General features: G+C 43.2%; 1 long non-coding RNA gene across 14 annotated transcripts in view; it reads left to right on the plus strand.

The window, feature by feature from the left end:
- LOC110353247 (uncharacterized) overlaps nucleotides 1-22,217 on the plus strand; it is a 54,622-nt gene that overhangs the window by 13,581 nt on the left and 18,824 nt on the right. For 13 of the 14 annotated variants that reach the window (XR_011810734.1, XR_011810740.1, XR_011810736.1 and 10 more), the window contains 2 exons: nucleotides 116-9,938; nucleotides 10,836-10,913. This is a non-coding gene — a long non-coding RNA (uncharacterized lncRNA). Of the gene's footprint in view, nucleotides 1-115; nucleotides 9,939-10,835; nucleotides 10,914-11,314; nucleotides 11,474-22,217 lie in introns of all 14 variants that reach the window. The other variant, XR_011810742.1, reaches the window with a different exon arrangement.

Below are 22,217 nucleotides of genomic sequence, written 5' to 3' on the forward strand. Positions count from 1 at the left end.
TGAGTTAGAGAAAGCCTAAATATTTTCTCTGAAGCATGGCATTAAGAACTTTTTCAAGGCACTTAATCAAATGTTTGACTTCATGCACAGACTTATGTTCTGTTTCTGATTGCAGGTTCAAGAGATGTGTGAAGTTTATGAGCTACAGAAAGCTTACTGATCAGGAGAGCTAAAAGTACTAATCGCAGGAGCTTCAAATAATGAGTCAGAGACCAGAAAACAACCCCCATTTTCAATGGGTCCAAAAGGATGATTATGTTCCCTATCTCTTAACAGTGACTTAGGTTGCAGTCCTAGCTTTGTCCTGCAAATAGAGGGATTTCTTTTAAGATAAGGCTTAGGCTATTAATGACTCATCTTTCTAACTACACATCATGGCATTTTTTCCTGCTGCAGGAAGATTAAAAACAGTAGACAACAGGCTACAGGAGTGACTTTGCAAAGAGATATGAGAGAGTTGCAGTGTATAAAATACTATTTTTTATTTCTTATTTTTTATTTTTATCTCTTTTTTTATCTCTTATTTCTTATTTCCTTATTATTTATTATTTCTTCTCCTTATGCAAAATAATCAGAACCTGTTATCTGAAAATTTGCTTGAGAAAGGGAAATGTAAAATGTGAATGCCTGACAGAGTAGATAGTGGCTAAATGACAAGAATGAATTTGTTTTCTCTGATAAGATAAGACACAAATTTGGTATTAGGTTTTTACAAAATAAATCACTTGCTGTGATATAGATATACCCCAGTGGCAAAATACTGGTTCTGTGAAACCCCACAGTGACAGAGATCCTCTGCTCCAAATGAATCACAGCGAGGGACAAGGCAGTTACAGAGCAGGAGATGCTTGGGAGAGGCGAAAGGAATAGACACAGTCACGGGTGGCAGAGCTGAGACTTGAACTTGGGCCAGTGAACACAGAGGTCATTCTGTGATGTTTTCTTTGAAATTGTCCCATCGTATTTTCCAGTGTTGTGTACAAGCAGTGGTCTCAGAGGAAATTACTTACCACAGTCCCCATACTTGGCAGTGGGGCTGCATATCTGACCCCAGCAGTCCTTTCTACACTCTAGAAAGTAGATTTGGGCTCTTGTGCAGAAAAGAGGTAGTGGGAAAGCCTTCTTGCCTCAGCCCCTTACCATGGCACCACCATGGCACATGGCACCATCAAAGCACCTCTGTGGCACTGCTGCTGTGTGGTTGGCTTCCCACAGGTGCTTTGCAGTTCCCAGATTTCACGTTCTGGTTTGAATGCTTCTATAGCTCACCAGTCACTGTTTAACTGAGCACTTGGCAGTTCTCATTTGACTACCTTATGCTCAAATATAAGACACTTGAAAATACTTAAAGCAGCAAGAGAATAGTGGCCTTCTCCTGAACAGGACTCTGGGAGCAATGGGCAGAAAAGAGGAGGCTTGGCAAATAGCATGGTTATATTTTTATGTGCTGGGTTCCTCTTTCTCAGCAGATGCTTCTTCAGTGCTTAATGTTCCCTTCCAGATCCATCACTGCTAATAGTGTTGCCTGGGGATATGTCTGGCTCCACAGATGGAGAGCAGATGTTCCAGCAAGCCTTCTTTTAGCATGTTCAGGGGAATTTGGCTCTCTTAGAGAGACTCTGGACAAAGCAGAAGAGGGAGGAGGGGAGTGGAAGGGAGGAAAGCAAGAAAAGATTTTCCCTTAGAAAGCCAGCTATGAAAGAGGTCATAAGAGAGGCTGAGGATCCCATCCCTCACACGAACAAACCTTACTTACCTTACCGAACAAACAGCTTCAGATCTGTTGAACTCTCAATGTTTCTGACACCAGGGTTGTCAGAAGGGGACATGTACTGCTATGTACTGCTAGTTGGACCAATTTTGCACTTTTCTGGAAGGTTTGGTAAAGCCCCAAACAGTGAATAAGGTGGCACCAGTACTATGTTGAGTGAAGGTGCTGTTGATTATGACACCCTGGTAAAATTTCAAGATCTGCTCAACAGTCACGTTCCCCATAACATCTTCAGATTGAGTGGGATCCAGAAATAATTTTTTTCTGCTTGCCACTTTTTCTGCTAGCACTTAATTCTTGAGGTGACAGCAGTTTTATATATATCTATGCTAGGTAATGGAGCTATGGCCATTTGTATTTGCATTTTAATCCTGCCAGGTCTGGGTATCCATGACTCCCTGCATAACTTTCCCTGTTCATGCTGGAAGCCACTTTTCTAAGTTCTGTTTGATCTGTCTCCATTATCCGAACAAACCCATGGCAGACTCTGGGGTTTTGCCTGTTTCATAGAGTTTGGGAGTTCCCTGCTTTCAGGGAATATTTCCACTGCAGCTGGTATCTTTTTCTTTTCAGTATTTTAGTAACTGAAAGTTTTTACCCTGTACGTGTATCTCAAAGATAACAGGGCATTCTGGGGTTATTTGGGAAATAGATCTTCCCCTCCCCTTCTTGACCTATTGACCGTATTTCAGGTTCATCTTGGAGAACCTTACCAAATTTTAGAGGAAATCAATGAAACCAGTTTTAGAGGAATCAATGAAACCTCCCAGTTCTGGCAAAATGGCGTTCGTTTTCCTGGGAATGTAGTTTGAGCATGTTTCCACCATCTTTAATTGTTTAATAAAGGGAGTCAGACCTTGGACTAGACAGATAACAAATGTAGAAAGGACCAGGTGCTCTATTTTCAGGTTAGGTAACTCCAAAGTACAAGCCCACCATGTAACTGCTGCTAATCCAAGCCAATGCTGCATAGGGCTGACACCGTGTTCATCAGCAGACCTGGGAAATGGGTCCCAAATCACAGAGAAAATGAGGTGAAAGAGGCCAGAAATTTGGGGGAATGCTTTATCTGGGTGGGAGTGTGCAGCCAAATGGTGCTGCCAAACTAGAGCTGAAGAGAAGGATTTACAGGACCTGAACTGGCCTGGTAGTGCATTGGTTGAGCTCTTTATAGCTGCAGCTAAGTGGTGGACCACCAAGTTTCTCTACCTTCTTTTGGGCCATTTGCAATGCCTGGTATTCCTGAACTCCTTGGCACATTGTGAAGTGCTGGGGGCAAAAAAAGTGCAAGTATTATCATTTAACAATGGAATGTGCTTCTTTTTAACCTAAAACAAGAGCAAATGAAACAACGTAATGAGAAGCAGAACAAAGACTTCCAGAGCAAGAGGATTTCAAAGGGATGATGGCTGTTTCTGAGATGCTAAAATAATTGTGAAATGAAACCTTCCTAGCATACACAGGATGTTGATTTTAAGTGAAAAAGGTAACAGGACCTCTTATTCACAGGGTAGAAACATCAGATCTTAAAGTTTGTGGGGGCAAGGCACTGGTGAATGATTGTTAACATAACTTTGATTTACTTCTTTATTAATATAAACTACTCAAGATAGCATTTGCTTTCAAAGTCTTTGGTGTTTAAAAGTGAACACAGTCACTTTAACTTTTCTTCAGGGTGTTTGCGAAGTTACAGAAAATTAATCCCAGTCTCTTTAGGAGAAGGAAGGTATTTTCTCTAATAAAAACAGTCACTCGTGGTTTCCCCTTCCTCACTGAGCCTTTTATGAGTTGAGGGATGACCTTTGGACTGTTGCTGCCAAGCAGTTCCTCATCCAAGTCGCTGCTCTGGGGTGTGTGGCTGCTTGTTTGAGTGAACAATTGTCTTTGGGACAAAACATGTACATTAGCCTATGCTTATCTGTACAGTTTTGATCTCAAAGGAAGTGAAGTGCTCATGGAAACTTCCTTGTGTGATGGCCCTAGGAGGACTGCTTGTCCTGCATTGCACGGTGATTTCTCCATGCAACCCGAAACATACCTCAGGAAGGTTAACATCAGACAGCCTCCAAGGATTACAGGTCCTGCCCATGACCATCCTCATCTCTGTAGCCAGTGAGAATTATCTCCAGGGAGAGGAAAAACTTCAATTTGTGTGATTAGCTAATGCTTTTATTAAAGGTTTTATTCAGATGTCAATTCTCCCCTCTCCCATTCATGGGGTAGTGCCTTAAAGTCATCAGTGAGTTCAGTCAGCTCTCAGGATGTCAGGCACTAAGTAAAACATTCTTCCTCTTGCTTGAGTATAACTTAACTCCTTTGCAAAACCACTGTCAAAAAGATGTCTTCTGAAACATACATGAACATTTTTTAAAGGGGTGGGTTATCCATTCCAGGAGGCCAAGCACTCTTTCTTTGGGTACAAGCAATCCTGTATATCTGAATTGTTTATGGTCTTGTTTGAATGGGAGAAAAAAAAAAATCATTAAAAAATGAAAAAGCCCATAGATTCTGTATCCCATTCTTGTACTGAGGCTACTGAAGAAATTTGCTTTCCCTAGGGTTAGAAGCGATTAGAAGACACACCTGGGCCCAAGGAAAAGGATGGGACAGAGAAAAAAGAGCCATGCTTGTGCATCTCCAGCTCACACCGCAGTCAGAAATCTTGTGATGTTTCCCATTAATGTGCAATATCTGTGGGATTTTGGAGCTTGAGGCCCTCGCCATGCACCAGACCAGGGTGTAGGGCCTGAAGCCCAGGTTGGCATGGCTGATGGCAGGGCCCTGATGGCTGGGACCTGTTTCCTGGCTCCCCCAGCCCCGCTCCCCTCCTGCTCGCTGCACCTGCACCGTGGTCCTCTGGACTAGTTAATCATGCAGGCAGCACCTCATAAACCTGCCTAGAGACCCTGGGTTTGGAAACAGAGTCACTGGGATTTACAGAGTGATGTCTGTTTGACTGACAGCTGTTGCTGCTTTATGGGAAGGCAGCACATGTTCGCACTGTAAAACAGAAACAACAGCTTCAGAAAACCTCCACGTGTGTGAGAGGCTTCAGCCCTGCTCTCCAGCCTTCTCCCTGGCTGTTACACCTTTAATGTGCTTTGAACCCAGTTCAGCCTTCTGTAGTCATGGTTGACTCAGACAGGATCTAAGAAGGTACTGAACTGTGTCAACGCCGTTGTGATGTTGCTGAGGGGGCACTTGTTACTGAACGGGCCATGAAAGAAAAGAAACCTACCAGAAACTGCAGCTGCACACAGGCCTGCCCTCTGAAAAACCACTTTGTCTCTGCATCCACCTCTGTGGACGCAGTGGGTGGAGGGAGCATGCATTAAAACCTGTTTTTATTGGAGAGCTGTCACACCATGTTATCAAAATGCTGCACTGCATGAGAGAAGAGATTTATTTATGTATTGCCACCAGCTGGCATTACTGAAGTTTCCTCGACACCATGGAAAATGCAAAGATGAAGCCTTAAAAAGCAGTTTTGGAACCATTTGGGTGGCTGTTTACTGAATTTGGCTGTTGAGGACAAAGCTTTGCAGCCAGGCTCTATATACATGCACTACCTGAGAGGTTTGGAGGGGCCAGCATCGTGGTGCCCTTTCAGAGATGCTCAGCTGCCATTGATTTTTTGCTGTTTACTCCTTTTTCTTGCCAGAAGGTCATTGCTGGGTCAAAGAGAGTAGCCAAAATTCATTTTGTGAAAGACAAGTGTCTCACAGCAATGAGCAGGGAGCCAGAGTCTTGGGGAAGATTTGGATCAGATGAATCACCCTGTGTCAAAAATAAGCTTAATGTCACCATCTCCCACCCTTCCCTCCTGTGAGCTGAATCAGTGATGATTAACAGGGGCAGTATTTTCTGGAGCAGCTCTGCAGGCCGGGAAGGTTACGGTTTCTTGACTGCATGAGAGAAAAAGGCAATGGCAAACAAGTGAGCATCAAAGTAAAAAATCTGAGAGCTGTTCCCAGCAGCACAAATGCAGCCTCCCACCGTAAAAGCAGTGAAGTGTTTAGATCTGCTGTGGTGGCTGCCAGTCTTCTTGGGTAGGATCCCAAGTGTGAATTCCTGCTCTATGAATTCAGCATTAACAAGAAGTGAGTTTTCATAGGGTTTAAAGCCAGAAGGGAATCATTATGATCCTCTATTCCGATTGCCGTGATAACACACGCCTTCGGTTGTTACCCAGCAACTTTGGCCCCAAGCCCAGTGGGATTTTCTTGTTGAAAAAGGATGTTTTTAAAAAAGGTACATCCAGTCTTCATTCAAAACCCCCAAGAGATAGACCACCAAAAGATTTGCAAATGTTGATAGGCCATTATTGTCTTTGCTGAAAACGTGCCTCTGATTTCCTAGCTGATGACCTTACCATGCCTATATTGACAAGTACCCCAGTCTGAAAGGTCAGATTTGAAGCACAGCTTGGCACTGGGGAACTAATTATCAGGCCTCTAAAGGTAGAGGTCACCCTCCTCAATAGCAAAACCTGGGAATATATAAAATAGCTCTTCTGGGAAGAGGTAGACCTCAAGCAGGACCTCTGCCAGCAGCACCTCTGGGCTGCACAGCAGCAGCCCTAGGAATGGGCCAGTAGAGACAGACCAAGAAAGCACAGTCGAGTGCTACTTCCCTAATTACCCCAATTAGACACCCAATTACCACTGCCCATTAGCTAGTTAGCACTGGAAGCTGGACCACAAAGTCATCTTGCCTGACTTTAGCTGCCTACAAAGGAGATGTTGACACTTGAACTGTCTGAAGGCTCCTGTTACCAATGCTGGGAGCAAATCAGAAGGGGGCAGTGGGATGGGATGAATTGCTTCCCAGTACTACTAATTTTTCTTTTTCAACGATGAATGGGGGAAAAAAGCCCCTACATCAACCTCCAGGAGATAAATGTCACTTAGAGTGACCACAGCCTCGCTGGAAGTCCCTGAAATAGCCTAGTCTGCTAAGCTGTGTCTGAGCTTTTACTCAGCAAATGACAAGCAAATCCATTTACTGAGGCTTTGGGCAACCGAATGTCTGCAAATGCATGGTTCTTTCTACACACCTATACCCAAGCAGTTGTCACCTATGGCGTCAAGGCTAACACTGCATGGTGATCTCAAACCCAGGAGGAAAGAAGCCTTGATTTTTGGAATAGTTGCAGCCTCAGCATGAACCAGCTACGGCTCCAGAAGTCCCTGAACTGCAGGTTGTTGGAAGCTGGAGGAGGATGACAGAGAAATTATTAGCATGACCAGAAAGAAAGAAGGAAGGAAAGAGAGAGAAGAAACCTGAGCTTTTCAAGAAGTCTTCTCTTTCTAAAACTTGGCATTCAGAGAAGACTATCAAGCACTGTTAGCCTTGCAATGAAATTTGAGTCAGTGTAGCAGCCTCAAGGAATTTGTCTGAAATTTCTAGCCATTGTGAATTGTAAGGAACGTTTCAATGAGAAATCTCTTGAGAAACCTGTATACCCTGGGGAGTCCTGCTACTTCACAGTTCTGGGCAGCCAGCGAATTGTGATGAGTGCAGTGTTTGCAAACTCTGCTCCCACTGTCAGCTGGAACTGTGAGTTGCACAAGCCAGTGGCATGCATGGGAAGATGTTACACAACACTTTCAGACCTCAGAGGTTCTGCATTTCATGCCATTCTTGGGCAAAGGTTGGGTCCACTATTTATTTTATCTGGAGAGGAGGTGCTTTTTACTGTGGCTACTGCGTGAAGGCAAAAGCATGTGGCTGGGATGTTTTTGGGAGGTATGTCGTAACATGGTGTGCCGTGTCTGGTGCGTAGAGAGCTGCAGATCCCAGAGGGACTGCGTGAAGTTCCCTCAGAGAATTGGTCTGCAGGCTGTGCCGGCCATATAGCATTCGGCTTTTATGTAGAATTTATGAAAGGGTAAACAGTATTATAAAGCTGTGGCATGAAAGCCTCAATTTCAGATCAGTAAACTGAGGCACACCATGGCTGCCATCAGCTCAGGAGGTCAAAAAGTCAAAAAAAAAAAATCTCATCAGACTGATCCTTGTGTTCTCTCTGTTACCCAGTGTCAATAGCTGAGCTGTTTGTGGATGCCCAGGAGAGGCTGGTTTGTCTGTGTCTTGCTGTCATCACGCACTCTCTGTAGTATGTCCTCCCAGGAAAATGTCACTCATTTAAAATAGTGATCCTCCTGTTTAAAGCATGTTTTATACTGTGAGAGCAGGTCAAACAGCAGACACTTTTGATTAATGAAACACCAAGATAAAGCAAAAAACCTCACATGCCTCAGTGGGAAAAGGTATAAAGGACAGACGTTCAGTGCTATTCAGCATTTGGGGGAGGGGGTGGAGGCGGGGGGTAATGAGCAGGAATGATCATACCTAAAAAGACAGCCAAAGCCAATGCTTGCAATTGCCAAGGCATCAGCCAAAAGGAAAACACAACTCTGATCGCAGAGTAAATTCATGTATGAGTCATGATGGGCCAAGAACAAGTTTGCTTTCTTTTCCCCCTCATTGAACAGATGATGATTATAAGATAAATCATGCTTGGAGTCAAATCAAGTGATTGGATTAAAGTTTAGTTAAGTATTTAGAGACTGTTTGGGACACAATGGAAAGCTAATTGAAAACTTACATTTGTGAGACCCTTGAACTCTCCAGCTCTTAATAAAATACTACTGCAAAGTACACCAGGGATCCCTGTGGGAAAGATTCCTCTCCACAAGTGCTTTTATTCCTCAGGTATGTAAAAAAATGGTATTCATTTTCTCTACAAGTTCACCAAAGAAAAGAATTTTCATGATCATAATTCAGCTATTGCTCATGATACAGTAACAATCTATTCATCTCACTGAAAATCAGTGAAGCGAGGCAAAGAAAAGTCACTTCTTTAAAAAATGAAGTTTTAAACACTTCATTCTTTTAACTAGTCTTTGCTCTTCTGAGCAGCTGGTATTCCAGCGTGACTGGCTGCCTGCACTGGGCTGAAGTGACTCTAGAGTCTTATGAACTATGTAAAAATTCCTTCTGGATGTGCTGTTGTAGGAAATGTCATGCTTTATTTGTACTAATAATATAATTGCATTCTGGAATCACCCCCAGTTCTTAAGGAACATACCCAGCCTCCCCAGCTTCAAAGTACTGTCCTTTTTGGTGGAAATACCAGTGAAACCCACAATGAAAGAGAACAAACTTCCTCATGTACACACACAAACACACACATACAAACACACAGAATTGCAAAAGCAGTGCTGGTTCTTCATTTAGCCACTTTCTTGATAAACCTCATCATTGAAGTAAAGCTGCAGAAACTCTGCAGTCAGGTTCATTTGCCCCCTTGCACTTTCTGGCTCTTGTAGATTATTTACCTGACTTTTTACTGCCTCAGAGAAGTGGGGATCCAACAAGGCATTTTGCAGCCAGAGCCTGCATGCTACACGTCATTATATTAGAGCAGTCTAGCTCTCTTATAAGCCAACCCTATCCAAGCTCCTAGCAGCAGAACTGAGAAGCAGGGGTGTTTAACAACCCTCACGAGTGCAGATCAGATCTGAAAACCCACCATCCAGGATGGCTTCTAGGGTAAGGAAAGGTGCTGCCCTCAGCCTGCATCACTGCAGGTCCTAGCCAGACTGTTGAGTTTTGTGGACCAGTTGACCCCAAAAATAGGTGATGAATGAGTCCTGAGAGGAGCACATTAGAGCTGTCTTCCCCTCTGTGTGCAAGAGAATATATTTCTCTAACTAGCTTAACCTTTAGAACAGCTTTTCTGCAAAAGGATGTGTGAGCAGAAACCATAGCTGAATAACTTAAGTATAGAAGGTTTGGGGGAGAATGGGAATAAGTTATTTTCAGATGATGAATATAAATTACTTTTCAGATATGCTTTTCAGATCATCACAGCTAAACCTAATGTGAGTGTGACCAGCTGGTTTAGCAGGTGTGATGCTCATGTGATCAGCATAATTTAAAATATACTCCCTGCACCTGCCCAACTGTGATTGGAAGGGGGGAAAAGTTGCTGCTCCATTGCTGAAGATTTAGCAACCAGAGTCTGCTACTCAATAATGACTGAAATCAGTTTTGTGTTCATGTCTTTTTGCTGAAATAATACAGCTATAAACATGGAGTTTAATATTGGTCATAGCCATCCAGTTCAGTCAGAAGCAACGCAGTAGCACCAGAGAATCAGGTATGTTGCACTAATTAATTAATTAATTAATTAAACTCTTTGAAAAAATCCCAAATCCTCAAAACAGGATATTGACTCTGTCTGTTTTTCTGCTGGGTAGTGTGGCTGTAGAGGGCTTCAGGAAGCCATGCAACCCTTCTTCTTTCCCTAACACATGACCCATAGCGCTTTTCAAGTTTTTCCCACAGCCTTTTAGTTACCTATGTCCTTAGTATGGCTCCCATTCGCTTTTCTACATAGATTATGTGTCCTCGAACTCCTGCCATTCCCTTTCCTGGGCTACTTTTCAGACCAATGGGTCATGTAGTCACAGATGAGGAAGCTGGTAGCAGGAACAGTCTAACTTCTGTGACTCCAAGCTCTACACAAACTAACTCACCTTTACCAAGATAAGCCTGGGTATTTCTATAGTACATGGCTTTGTGCAGCTTGGCCATATCTGCTGCATTGGACTGCCATGAAGGTAAAGATAAGCATGGTTTGGGACTAATTAAAGTTACTAACCTGGGTTAAAATCTAGTTTGTTGAAGTGTTTACTTCATAGCCTAACAATTGGCTCCCATTGTTATCAATGGAGCAATGTTTATAGCGTAAGTATCTCCTATACATCAAATAAAATGAAAACATTAGAATAGTCATAAAGGTAGCCTTCTGATTGTGCTAATTAATGTCAATTGTGTGCATCAACATGGTAAGTTCACTGTGGTAGCCCTCAAAAGCTAGCCTAGCATTTGCAGTTTCTTAACAGCTGTATCTTGTTCATCATTAGAAAGCTTTATTATGACTTAGAGTGATTAATGTGTTCTGGGAGGACTGGGTAATAGCTGTAGGACACTCCTTGGTGGATTAGAGGAAGGCAGATCAGAAAGATGAATATGTTTCTATTCACTGTTGCAGATTCTGAGACGTGTCATCTCGGTGCTGAGGAATGTGCATTGGAGGCAGTGCTGGAGGTGACACTGTTTGTTGCTCAAGGTCAGTTGCATGCATAGAACTCTGTGTGGAGCTGCCAAGAACATGCTAGAGTGAGGAACATTTAGAAGATGGGGAAAGCCAGCTGCTGTGGGGGTGGTGGTACTTGCACAGCCTTGGGAAGAAGTGGGAAAGCTGTGTGTTGCAATGTCAGAGATGACATCTGCATGAATGAACATCCTCTTATTTGGGAAACCTGTGGTTTGCGCTGATTTCTTGTCTGAGTTATGATGGGAAGGTGCAACACAAATCATCCAGTGATCATCCAATCTGCACTTGGCCACACTAGGAAACAGGGACACTTTGCTTTGTACATATGTTGGCTGGGTGATGTGACTAGCTTAATTAGAACTCACTGGAGTCAAAATCGTAACAGTCTGAGAAACGCTGTCTCTTCCTCATAGTATGGCTGGTTATGGTTATGAAGCATGCTGCGCCTGCTTCATCCATGGACAGATGCTCACTATGCCTGCACTGACTCTTCTTGCTGCTGCAGTTCTCCCTTTGGCTCTGCCAGCAGATGTGTCACTGTTCTCAAACCTGCACCCCTCCCAGATCAGGAGGTAGGAACAGAGTGGACTTTGGTGTGCAGCCTCTAGCTTCTTGCTTTCATTTCAGCAACCATGGGGTTTATTTAGCAGAATAGTTACTCCAACTAAAACCAGCGAGTCTCAGGGTGAAATATGTGAATTGACTGAGCTCATGGGGTTAAAAGCATTGTCTTACATGTGAGAAGAGCCCTCGCTGGGGGAAAATGAAGAGGGTTTTTGTTTAATCCACTCAAAAAAAGGACACCTACTTACTTTATTCACAATGGTCAGCATTTCCTCAGTTTGGAGAGCACCTCTTTTTGTCCGAAATAGAAAGCTGAACGTGGACTGAGACACAGCAACTCCAAGTAACAGCTGTAAGCAGGCCTGGGAGTAGCTTTGAAGTCCCTTGTGTCTGAGGCTATGATACCTCATAATGTGGCATTTTATCAAATAACTTGTAGGTCTCTTTTCACTACTACTGCTGAATTTGATGAGATAGCCTGTCTGGGTGCTTTGGCTAGCAGCACGGGCTGCATTGGGTGTCATAAAAAAGGTATGCATGATTTCAGGCTCTCCTCCCCTTATGGGTCTCTCATCTCCTCTATTTTAATGAAAGTAGTAATAATTATAACAGTAAGATGATATGTGTTATCCTAAGGGCCTGTACACTGAGTGGTAAGCCAGGAGCCTCTGTGTCCCACTGAGAGCTCTTCTGTCAACTGCTGTTAATATTTCTGCACTCTCTGCAGCTCTTATGGTTAGCAAACCTCCATGAGAGGGAAAAGAAACTCCTCCAGCTACACGAAGAAAATACAACCAAGAAGCTGAACAGGATCACATTAGGTGGAGTCTAGGGACATAGGGCTCTGGATGGATGCTAGGAGGACAGCACGAATCTCTTCTTCCTTGCCTTTTAGAGCAACTGTATTCGATTACATGTTGCGCAAGCTCCTTCTGGTTTGTTTTTCCCCTCTAAAAGCTAGGGCAGATGTTGTGTTATGAGGCTGTGGTGGCCTCTAGCAAACATCCCTGGGCTGTATTTCAGGTCTAAATCTCGCACTTTGGGGCTCTTTTTTGGTGGCGGGCAAGCGACTGAAGAAAAGGGAACCAAAGCTATTAGACATCTTTGCTACCCAACAAACACCCTATGCTTTGCTTCTGGGGGTTCGTACTCTGCAGAATAAAATAAAATAAAAGTGGTTTGAGAGAAGTGAGATATGGGACCAAGGGACACCAGACCTCCAAACAAGCTATGAGAAAGAGAGAATGAAAACCAAGGGAGCATCTCCATGGGAAGTGCAACAGGGTAAAAACGAGAATATTGCATGGTGCTAATGTGTGCTTGTCTTTGGGGAAAAAAGTCTCCTAGCTGCAGGAGTACAGAGTTAGTGCTGTATTCACAGGAGTCTTTGAGAAAGCAAAGCACGTGTGCTGGCCATTTCCTCAAAGAAAATATTCTTTGTGAATGCTAATAATTTTAGCAGGGATTCTTTTCTTCCTCTTGAGGAGAGTTAAATGAAGTTGTGGGTCAGTGAGAGGGCATCTGTACAAAACAGAAGCAGAATTTCCAAAGCTTGAATGTAGTCCCTTCATATGGAGAAGACCTGGTCAAATTGGCTTTCCAAAACTTTTTCTTTAATAAAGATTTTATGAGTGCATTTTTGCTGGTTTGCAGAGGCTGTTAAACCACTCTGAATTGGTAGGACTCAATAGATGGAACTAATAGAAAGCTTAGGAAAGTTTTAACAATTTTCCTTTCACAAAAGTGAGCTTGCCAGTAGCTTACACTGTGCCTGTCTATCTTCCTTGACAAAAATATTGTGCAATTTCCAGGTGTGAGTGGCATTGTTCTCCTCTCCAACTCATAAAAGAGTATTGCTGTCTAGGCTCATTAAATACCAGCACAAGCCCAATGTGCTACCGTCCTTCTGCATTTATATTCTTAAGATCACCCAAAATTCCTGTCTTCTCCGATATGAGTGGCAACCCTCTGAGCTAATTCACCAATAACGTTCAGACCTCCTGTGCGTAGGAACTGGGCAGTCCATAGATCTCTTTTGGGCTGTATTTTCCTCACTCAGAAATCACTTAAAATTGGAGTCAAAGCTGGATGAGGACTGCATGTTCATAAAGGAAGTTAAAAACTAGCTCCTGAGTCTGTTGTTTCCTTGATTGAAGGAACCCTTGAAAAGGTCTTGGGTTAAAAAAAAAAAAAAAAAAAAAAAAGACTCCATGATGGCAGACTATGGCCTGAAAGCTGAAACTGGTCTTAATGTCTATGTATACAAAGAGTGTAGAGCATGAAAAAGGGTGTCCAGTGAGTGGCTGCAGGGCTTTATAGTCTGCCTGATCAGGTCTCCACTGGGCCATGCTTCTTTGTGTCCTGGTTTTGAAAGCCTGATTTCCTGAGAGATTGCGTGATTATTATTTTTCAAACTAAAATATTTGGCTGAATGAAAAGGCATTTAAAGTAAAAAATAACTGTGTGGCAGTGCAAATGAGATCACTGAGCGGTTTGCTGGAAATGCCGTACATTGCGTTGCCCAAAACTTGGCATTTATGAAAGTGACCAGCAGGGAGAAAACAGAATCGTTCTCATGGCCTGTGTCAATATGGATCATAAAGCCACGCCGCGGATTTGGCATCTCTGACGGAAATGAGCGTCTTTCCAGTCCGGTACAATCCCGCTCCACAGCGTCACTCAGTGCGTAGATTGGGTTTGCAGAGGATTGACAACTGGGTGGGACAGCATTGCATAAGTCTGCCTGCTTTTTCGTCTCGGATTAATGATCTTCAAATCTGGTTTTCAGGGACACAGACTCACTCACACGTAAATAAAAAACAGAGGGAAGCTTTTAAAAGACTCAGATGCTTGGTATTTCGAGCAACAGCTAATGCAATGCCTTGTTAAGAGAACAAGACAGTCCTTTTGCATTTTACCTTTTTGCTATGATAACTCTCTGAAAGTAATCAAAGATGCTTTTCACACTGAACTCTTGTGCTTCAATTTCTGGACTGACATTTCAGCCTCACTTCATCATGCCCCTGCAAAAGACAGGTGTCTCTGAAAGGTGGCATGGGTTGCCCTAGGTCTGAACCAATCCCTGGGGAAACTGTCTATCACTATCAATGAAACCTAGGGCAGCTCCCTTCCTTAACTTAGCTGTTGTAGAGAGGTGTCCGTAGCTGGGCAGGATAGATCCAGGGCTGAGTTCATGCAGTTCTGAGCAGCTGTGGTTCAGAGAGGATGCTCCCATGTGGAGGTGCAGCAGGATGAAGCTTGTACAACAAAGGTAGAGAAGGTGAAGCTGTGTCACACGAGCTGCCTGAGTTTGATATTTCACGAGCTTTTGTTGGAACCACCCCACCTGGTCTGTCAGGCTGTGCCAGCACCGCAGGCCAAGATTCAATAAAGTCGTTTTTTCCAATTATAAACCATTACAGCTATAGAAACCGAGAACCCCACATCTTGGCAGAGGATGGACTCAAACACCATTTCAATGCAGTAACAACATTAAAGCCCCATCCTGTTCCCATTGAAGTTGGTGGCAAATCTCCCATTGACCTCAGTGGGAGTGGGATCAGGCCTCCATACATAAACACAGTTGGGATAGATTCAGCAGGGTCTTATTCCTGGTTTGGGCCATTTGGGGCCTTTGGATGTCAGCGGTGCTTCCACTGAGTCAATGCTGGTGGAGTGGTGTTGTGGATCAGAACCGGAATTTCATCTAATCAGTGCCCTGTGGCTCTCCGCACGTTTATCAGACGGAATTTCAAGCAAAAAACAAAGGGATTGAAAGGTTGAAAAACAACGAAGGAATGTGCACTTGGCAGCTCTGCTAACCAGATGTTTGTTTCTTTTTCCTTGTTCTTAACAATGACTAAAAAACTCGTGAACATTCTCAAGCCCAGCGCAAGGTCAGTCTGAAACTAGGTAAGAGGTGTCGCAACAAGGCGGAACGAACATCTGGGAACGGACAAATGTTAATTTATACCAGGATCCAGCTCTGTGGCTCAGAAAATGTGGCCGAACCTTCAGAAGGCTGGGTACATGTGTGCTTTCCCTTCCCACAGCAAGCCCCATCGATCGTGCGAAACTCTTGCGGAAGTTTGCAATATTCCCTTTGTGATGTTGTGTGAACTGCTTCCAAGAGCAGCGCAGAAAAAGGCGGTTGAGCTGTTGTGCTGGAGTGTGAGCAGAAATAAGCCAATGTTAAAGCAAATATGTATGTACATATAAATATATGCATCCATTTCCTGGAAAATGTGTACTTCAGGAATGGGTCTGCAAGCTGAATGTTGTACTTCGTGCAGCTTTCAAGGGAGAGAATAACGCTCTTTGTTGCAGCATTAGTCTTATTAAATAGCATGTTTCATTATCTTGCAAGAGGTCTCTTTCTGAGGAATCCCTAGCTGTTTTTGACAAAATCAATCCAAAAAGGACTGGGTGGGAAAGAGCAATATAATGCCCTCAGGCTGAAGAGCAGTAAATTGAATCACTGGCCTCTCTGCTGTGTCACCCCCAGGACAATATGCATTTCTTCAGCAGCATGTCCACAAGACCGTTCCCAGGACCAGCATCCTTTTGTCTTGTTTCACAGAAAATCACCTCATTAATCAGTCTGCAGAACATCACAGTGAAGCAGATTAGGAGGAAAAAAAAAAAAAAGAGGAGAAGAAAAGGTTATTAATTTTTATTAGCAAGAAAACTAAGCCAGAGAGGTAGAAGTGACTCATTCATGACTTACTTGTTCATTAATGATGGGATTAGGAGCTGAGCTCTTGTTATCTGACCAACTGGCTTTTTTTCAGATCACATCTGTCTAGTAGCGGCTCCACAGCCAAAAAGCATGCTTGGCCAGAAGGCAATATTTTACTAAACCGGTGTGTTTCAGATTGTGATCGACTGACCTTACTCTCTCTTAAATCAATGTGGCAAACATTGTCTTTTCACAACTGGTTCTATTTGGGTATGACCATTTCTGAGAAAGAAAGAATTTGGATATATTCAAGCTCAGTTTATGTAGTAGCACTTCCTTGGGTTGCTTGGGCAGAATGTGATGGTGAATCAGTTTAATTGGTTTAGATATGTAAGAAAATAGTGCTATCAACAGGGTTAGGATTAAGGTTAGGGCCAGCAGGTTTTCATCAGTGCAACTCACAAAAACCATGCAGCTCAGTGCTCATGATTATGACAGCATTAATTTCTTGGTTTAGCTGTCCAGGTAAAATTGTCTGTTTCTTCTGGCACTGTGCTCTGTAACAGCCCCAAGTCCAGCCCCACTTGCTGTGAGAGTTCGGTGAACAGCAGCTATTGACTGGACCACCTTAATATGTAATGGGAAAACAGAAAAGAAAAAAAAAAAAAAAAAAAAAAAAAACAACCTTCTGGGAGAGCTACTGTGAAAGTGTACAGGTTGCCAGGTTGCTCCGTTTTCAACTGTGACCCAGCAGCCCACAGGCAGGGCTGTTGGACATGCCTCCATATCTGGAAAAGCACTTGCCTCAGGTGTCTTACCCATGAACAGGGGTTAAAAATGCCCTCAGGTTCTCTTAGGGGTTCTTGGCATGCCCAAGCTTGTCCCTTTTATTTATTTATTTGTTTTCAGCATAAGCAGCATGTTTTCTCAGCTTGCCAGCACTACCCAAAGCCCCTCTGGCAAGCACATTTTGTGTGCTTGTCAAGGGATCTCTCCCTCACAGCTAGAGCACCTTTCTGTCCTATCTGGGTGTCACAATGGTGTAATGTGCAGGAGAGGTGCAAGCTCTTATTTGTTTTGTGTTTGTGAGAAATGCTTAGTGATGCTGAGGATATAATCCTCTCTCCGCCTTCTGCTTCCCAGACCTCTGGCCATCTTCTGAGCCATACTGAAAAGAAATCTTTGTTTGTTTATGGAGTTTCTGGAAGGCTCAGGTTTGTTTTCCTCCCTCCTGCATCCTGCCAACACTGGAAGTGCCAAAACATAAAAGAGAGGCATTTCTCTTGGAGTTGCCGGCCATGGTTAGAAGGAGAAGTGCCAGAAATCTCAGGCTAAATCTGCTCCTGATCTTTCCAACACAGTCTTACAGATTGGAGGGATTTGGAGAGTTCAGCAAAGCATCTGGGCTGCTGGATGCCAACACGGCCTGTGTTCCAGCTGAGGATGTGTCATTACTCGTTTTGATATGGACAGTGGCACGCAAAGTCAAGACCAGAGGAAGGACTGCTGAATGCTCCAGAGGTGGTAGCCATCTGCTTGCAGATTTTCTGTATGTGAAAGCATTGGCTCACTGTGTATTTAGTGCAGATGTCAAAGACAAAGCTTCAAGATTCACATTTCAGGCCATTTCAGTGGCACTGAGGACTTCGTTGATGGGCTGCCATTTTGCTGCAATGTGTGGTCTTAACCAAGCCCCCTCTGAAACCTGACTAGCATCTTTCATCATACCCAAAACCTTCTTTGAAAGCAAAGCTTTACCCTCCCCTCCCCCCTTTGAACATCCAAGGAATGGGAGTGACCCAGACAGCAAGTTGGACTCTGCCTTCATTGGCTTCCAGGGTGGAGTTAACCCTCCCTTTTCCTGAAGAGATGTTGGTGGCACCAGTGGTACATCCAAGGAAAGCTAAGTCCTTCCAGGAGCCTTGCGGATGAGCTGATCATGTGCTAAGATGCCAAAGTTCATGTCAGAGAGCAGTAGCATGGCAGAGGGAAAAGCCAAATTTTCTTTGCAGTCCAATATGGATGGCCACATACTGCTTTGGATTTTAACCTGTGGCTCCTGGGTAGGACCAGTTTGCAGAAAACAGATCAAAAAGCAGGCTTTTTCTCTTGTTTTGATGTATGCTAGTCTGATGGGTGGGTGCACTTGTTGTTTTATGAGCACTTACTGTGCACATGAACTTCATCCTCCAGCATCAAGGTTATCTGCAAGTACAAGAAAGTCCACATGGGCAAAAATCTCCCTCAGGTTCTCCACCAAGAACTAAGAGGATTGAACAAGGGATGAGATTTTATTGGTGCATTGCTTGTGTACCCAAGAAGGAAGATGCTGGTGAAGGTCTGTAAACTGGTGGCAACACAGGGCTACATGGACTTCCCTTGTCCGCCAGTTCCTAAGACCGGTTATTGATGGCAGCTAGGAATCGAATGGATTTCTAATGGTGTATGAATCTCTACTTGATCTCACTCTATTTCCTGTTGCTATTATTTCATTTAATGGCTTTTCTTCATTGCAGTCCTAGTATGATTCCTCTGCAGAGGGATTTATGTACGTGTAAGTAGCTGAGAGAGGGGCACAGCCCTTAAAGATGGATATTTGGAGTTATTTTATCTCTGTGCTCTTCCCTTACAGCATTAAGTCAGGGCTGGACTTCTGCATGACTTTCTTCCTCATCTATCCACCCCTACTGCTACCTGCTCAAATCAAAGAAAGAGACAAGTATCTTTAAGCCATTATTCAGAAGACTCTTAAAGTCATGAGTCAAGATCTAAACAATCTTTTCTCAACTGTTAGACCAGTAACTTCATTGAGTTGTCCCACAGCACACATCCAATGCCATGGAAAAAAGTAGGGTAAAAAGTTCAGCAAACCGCAAACCATGTTATAGCAGACCTGCGAAGCACAGACATTAATCCCAATAAAATAAGGAGGGGGTGGTGGTGGTATTCAGTTGCCAGTGGCTGAGAGAACTTCAAATATTTAAACCATGAGCAAGATTTTTAAACCACACACAATAAACTGTCCTTCCTTCAACATCAGAAGAAAATTGTTTTTCTTAAACTGGATTGACACCAAAACAAAACAGAACAACAACAACAACAAAAACCTTGACAGTGCAGAGCTTTCCTGTAAACCATCGGTCTGGATATATTTAATGATGTGATTTATAGAGAGTTTGCTTCTTAAGACTCAAAGCAACATTCCTATAAAAGCATTAAAGATGCATGTTTTGGTAGTGGATGGATGCCATTGCCTTTCTTCCTGAGCTTGGAACCTGCTCAGTGGGTGACACCACTTGGAAAGATTAATTCTTCATGTGTGGGCAATCAGCAGCAGCCTTGAAGCAGCACTGATTACAATGCTATCGTCCTTCTAGTCAAGAGCAGCATCACAGCAGTTACTGAAGCTAAAAGATTAATTAATGAGTTTCAAGTCAAAGGGAATGTGCTTCCTTGGACTTCCAGCATCAGCTTTGATGATTCTTTCTTCTGCACGAATTTTTACATCACTTATGCAGCACAGTTTTAGTGTTCTCTGTTCAAGTCATGGAATAGATTAGATAATCCCTAGGCCTTTTCCACCTCTAACACTTGTGGTTCTGGTTAAATAGCTGTCAAGTTCTGAATTTAAAAGAGAAGAACAAGCCAAGGCTTTTGAGGTTCTGTTGGGAGGATTACAACTTGTAACACATTCCATAGCCTTCCAAAAGTGTTTGCGCTTTTGGGTTTCCAGACAAAAAAAAAGTTATTCAGCTTTCTGCAGAACTTCCTTGTATATTACTACATAATCCAACTTTTCCTTCTGCATGAAGATACTGCTAGCCTATTATGGCTGGCTTCAGTGAAAATCTACCCTGCCTTTCCTTGTTTATGGCTGAAGATGTTTGCCTATTGCTGAAGGAAAACAAATTTCCTTACAATAAAGAATGCATCTGCCAATTCACTTTTAAATGTGGCTCTTGGAATTTATAGGAAAGTAAAAGATCCCAGGGATATGATTGCTGTCTTGTAACCTTGCCAAGTATACATAAAAGAGCTGATAGGTCTTTGGCCTAGTTGCTTTTATTGTGGTCTATAAGCTGAACATAAATATTGTATCTCAGATGGTGCAGTTTAGGACTGTGGAGTTTTCAAAACAGGTTAAGGAGCTTTTCACCTCTAAATCATTTCTCTGAACCACGCTGGCTGCTGCTTTTTACAGTGAGTCATCACAGCAGAGAAGCAATGGATTTGTGGTCTTAATGGACATGCCAAGGAATTACCAGGACCTCATGGTGGTGCATCCACCTGAAACGAGCATCATCACTGCATTTGACAGGCACAGCGATGTAGCTGGAGAATCTTACTTGAAGAGGCTCTCCCTGTGGAAATGTGGTGGCGGAAGGGGAAGGGGAGGGTGGAGTGCAGGGTGTGGTAAACATGCTTATTTCCTTTGGCCTCCAAACAGATGGCCTCTTTTGGTTTCAGTTTGACTGGGGCACTTGTAATAGCCAACAGAGCATTGCAACGCAGCAAGAATCCATGTTGTAATGGTACCGTTTGGCATTGCAGTGCAAACATGACTTCTCAGAGGTCTGGTCAACAAGACCTGATGGCCTCTTTGTCCCACTGACCTAAAAGTGCCTTGCTTTCATTGAGACCTGCGACACTAACCTGCTTTGTGACTTTGGGCACATCAGTTGGGCTGCGACTCAAATCAGCCTGGTTTAGTTGGGCCTCTAGGCTGTCTACGTTTCACCTAAGTATAAAAGCCTATGTTGTTCTCTTTTCTCTGATGCAGTCTCAAGTTGCACCAGATGAGGTATTGATTGGATATTAGGAAGAATTTCTTCATGGAGAGAGTGGGCAAGCATTCACAGGGAAGTGGTGAATACCTCCTCAATCCTGGAGGTATTTAAGAAGTATGTGGACGTGGCACTAAGGGACATGGTTTGGTGATGGGACTCGGTAAGTTGAAATCGGTGATTTTTAAGGTATTTTCTAACCCAAATGATGTTATGATTCTAGAGTGATTTGCATGTGGAGGTTATGTCTTTCAGCTATGACAGGTGGCTGCAGATGCAGGAATGTTCTTTGATTCTTCACCTTTGCAGTAGAGATTGCTTTTATCATTTATGCCAGTATAATCATATTGCCATTCACCCAGTACAACAGATCTTAATCTCTGTGTCATTGTAGTGCAAGTAGAAAAGGGCTTTGACACAAAAAACTCTATCATAGCATATTATTTATGTGACAACATTTTTGTTGTTATTACTGTGGGATAGTATTATTTACCAGCTCCATGTATTTTCAGCTGTTAATGGAGAATCTTACATTGTGACTCACAGTTGAGATCAGTTGCTTTGTCTATGTAGAAGAGTGCAGAACACTTTCTATTCAGGACTGGTAAGCAGCCGCTAGGTTTGCTTTTCTCATGAAAATTCAGATCTGCTTCACTCTTTGCCCTTGTCCAAGTGTTAAAGATTCTTCAAATCTGGGCCTGTCTTCCCCTCCTTGTGCTATTTCTTTACAGCATAGGCATTTCAGCCTTGTACTTTTCAGAGCATCCTCTACCCTATTAGATCTTTGCACTGCTGGTTGCTCTTTTTTTTTTTTTTTTTTGTAGATCATATCTCTGGTGTTAGAGCCCAGCTGTGTTAGGTGCAGTATAAAAATTCTTTCAGGACATTTTTTGAGATAAGGAGTGTGGCATCTTTGTAGTTTGAGCTTGGAAGCAAATGGTGGCTGTGAACTCAGCAGGAATAGGATGGGTTGCCCTATCATAGGTGAGTAAACTTACCAAGCTCTTGTAGTCAAATCTTTCTCCTCTGTAAGGCAAGCCTGGAAGAAATTTGATGGTGAGGTGTGGAGAGGAGGAGCCATGGAGTTTGACATTGTGGGTGTCTGAGGTAGGGTATATTAACTTGGCATCTGGATTTAAGGGCACTAACACAGAGAGGCTGTAGTCAGAGTATGGGTCTGAGGAGGGAGTTGTTGGTTTTGTGCTAGTTATGTCATATTAATTAATATGGAACAATGTGAGGGGAATCGGTGCACTTACTGCACTGTATGACAATAGATACCTTTTCTTT

Source organism: Anas platyrhynchos, chromosome 7 (assembly GCF_047663525.1).
Source record: "Anas platyrhynchos isolate ZD024472 breed Pekin duck chromosome 7, IASCAAS_PekinDuck_T2T, whole genome shotgun sequence".
Lineage (NCBI taxonomy): Eukaryota > Metazoa > Chordata > Aves > Anseriformes > Anatidae > Anas > Anas platyrhynchos.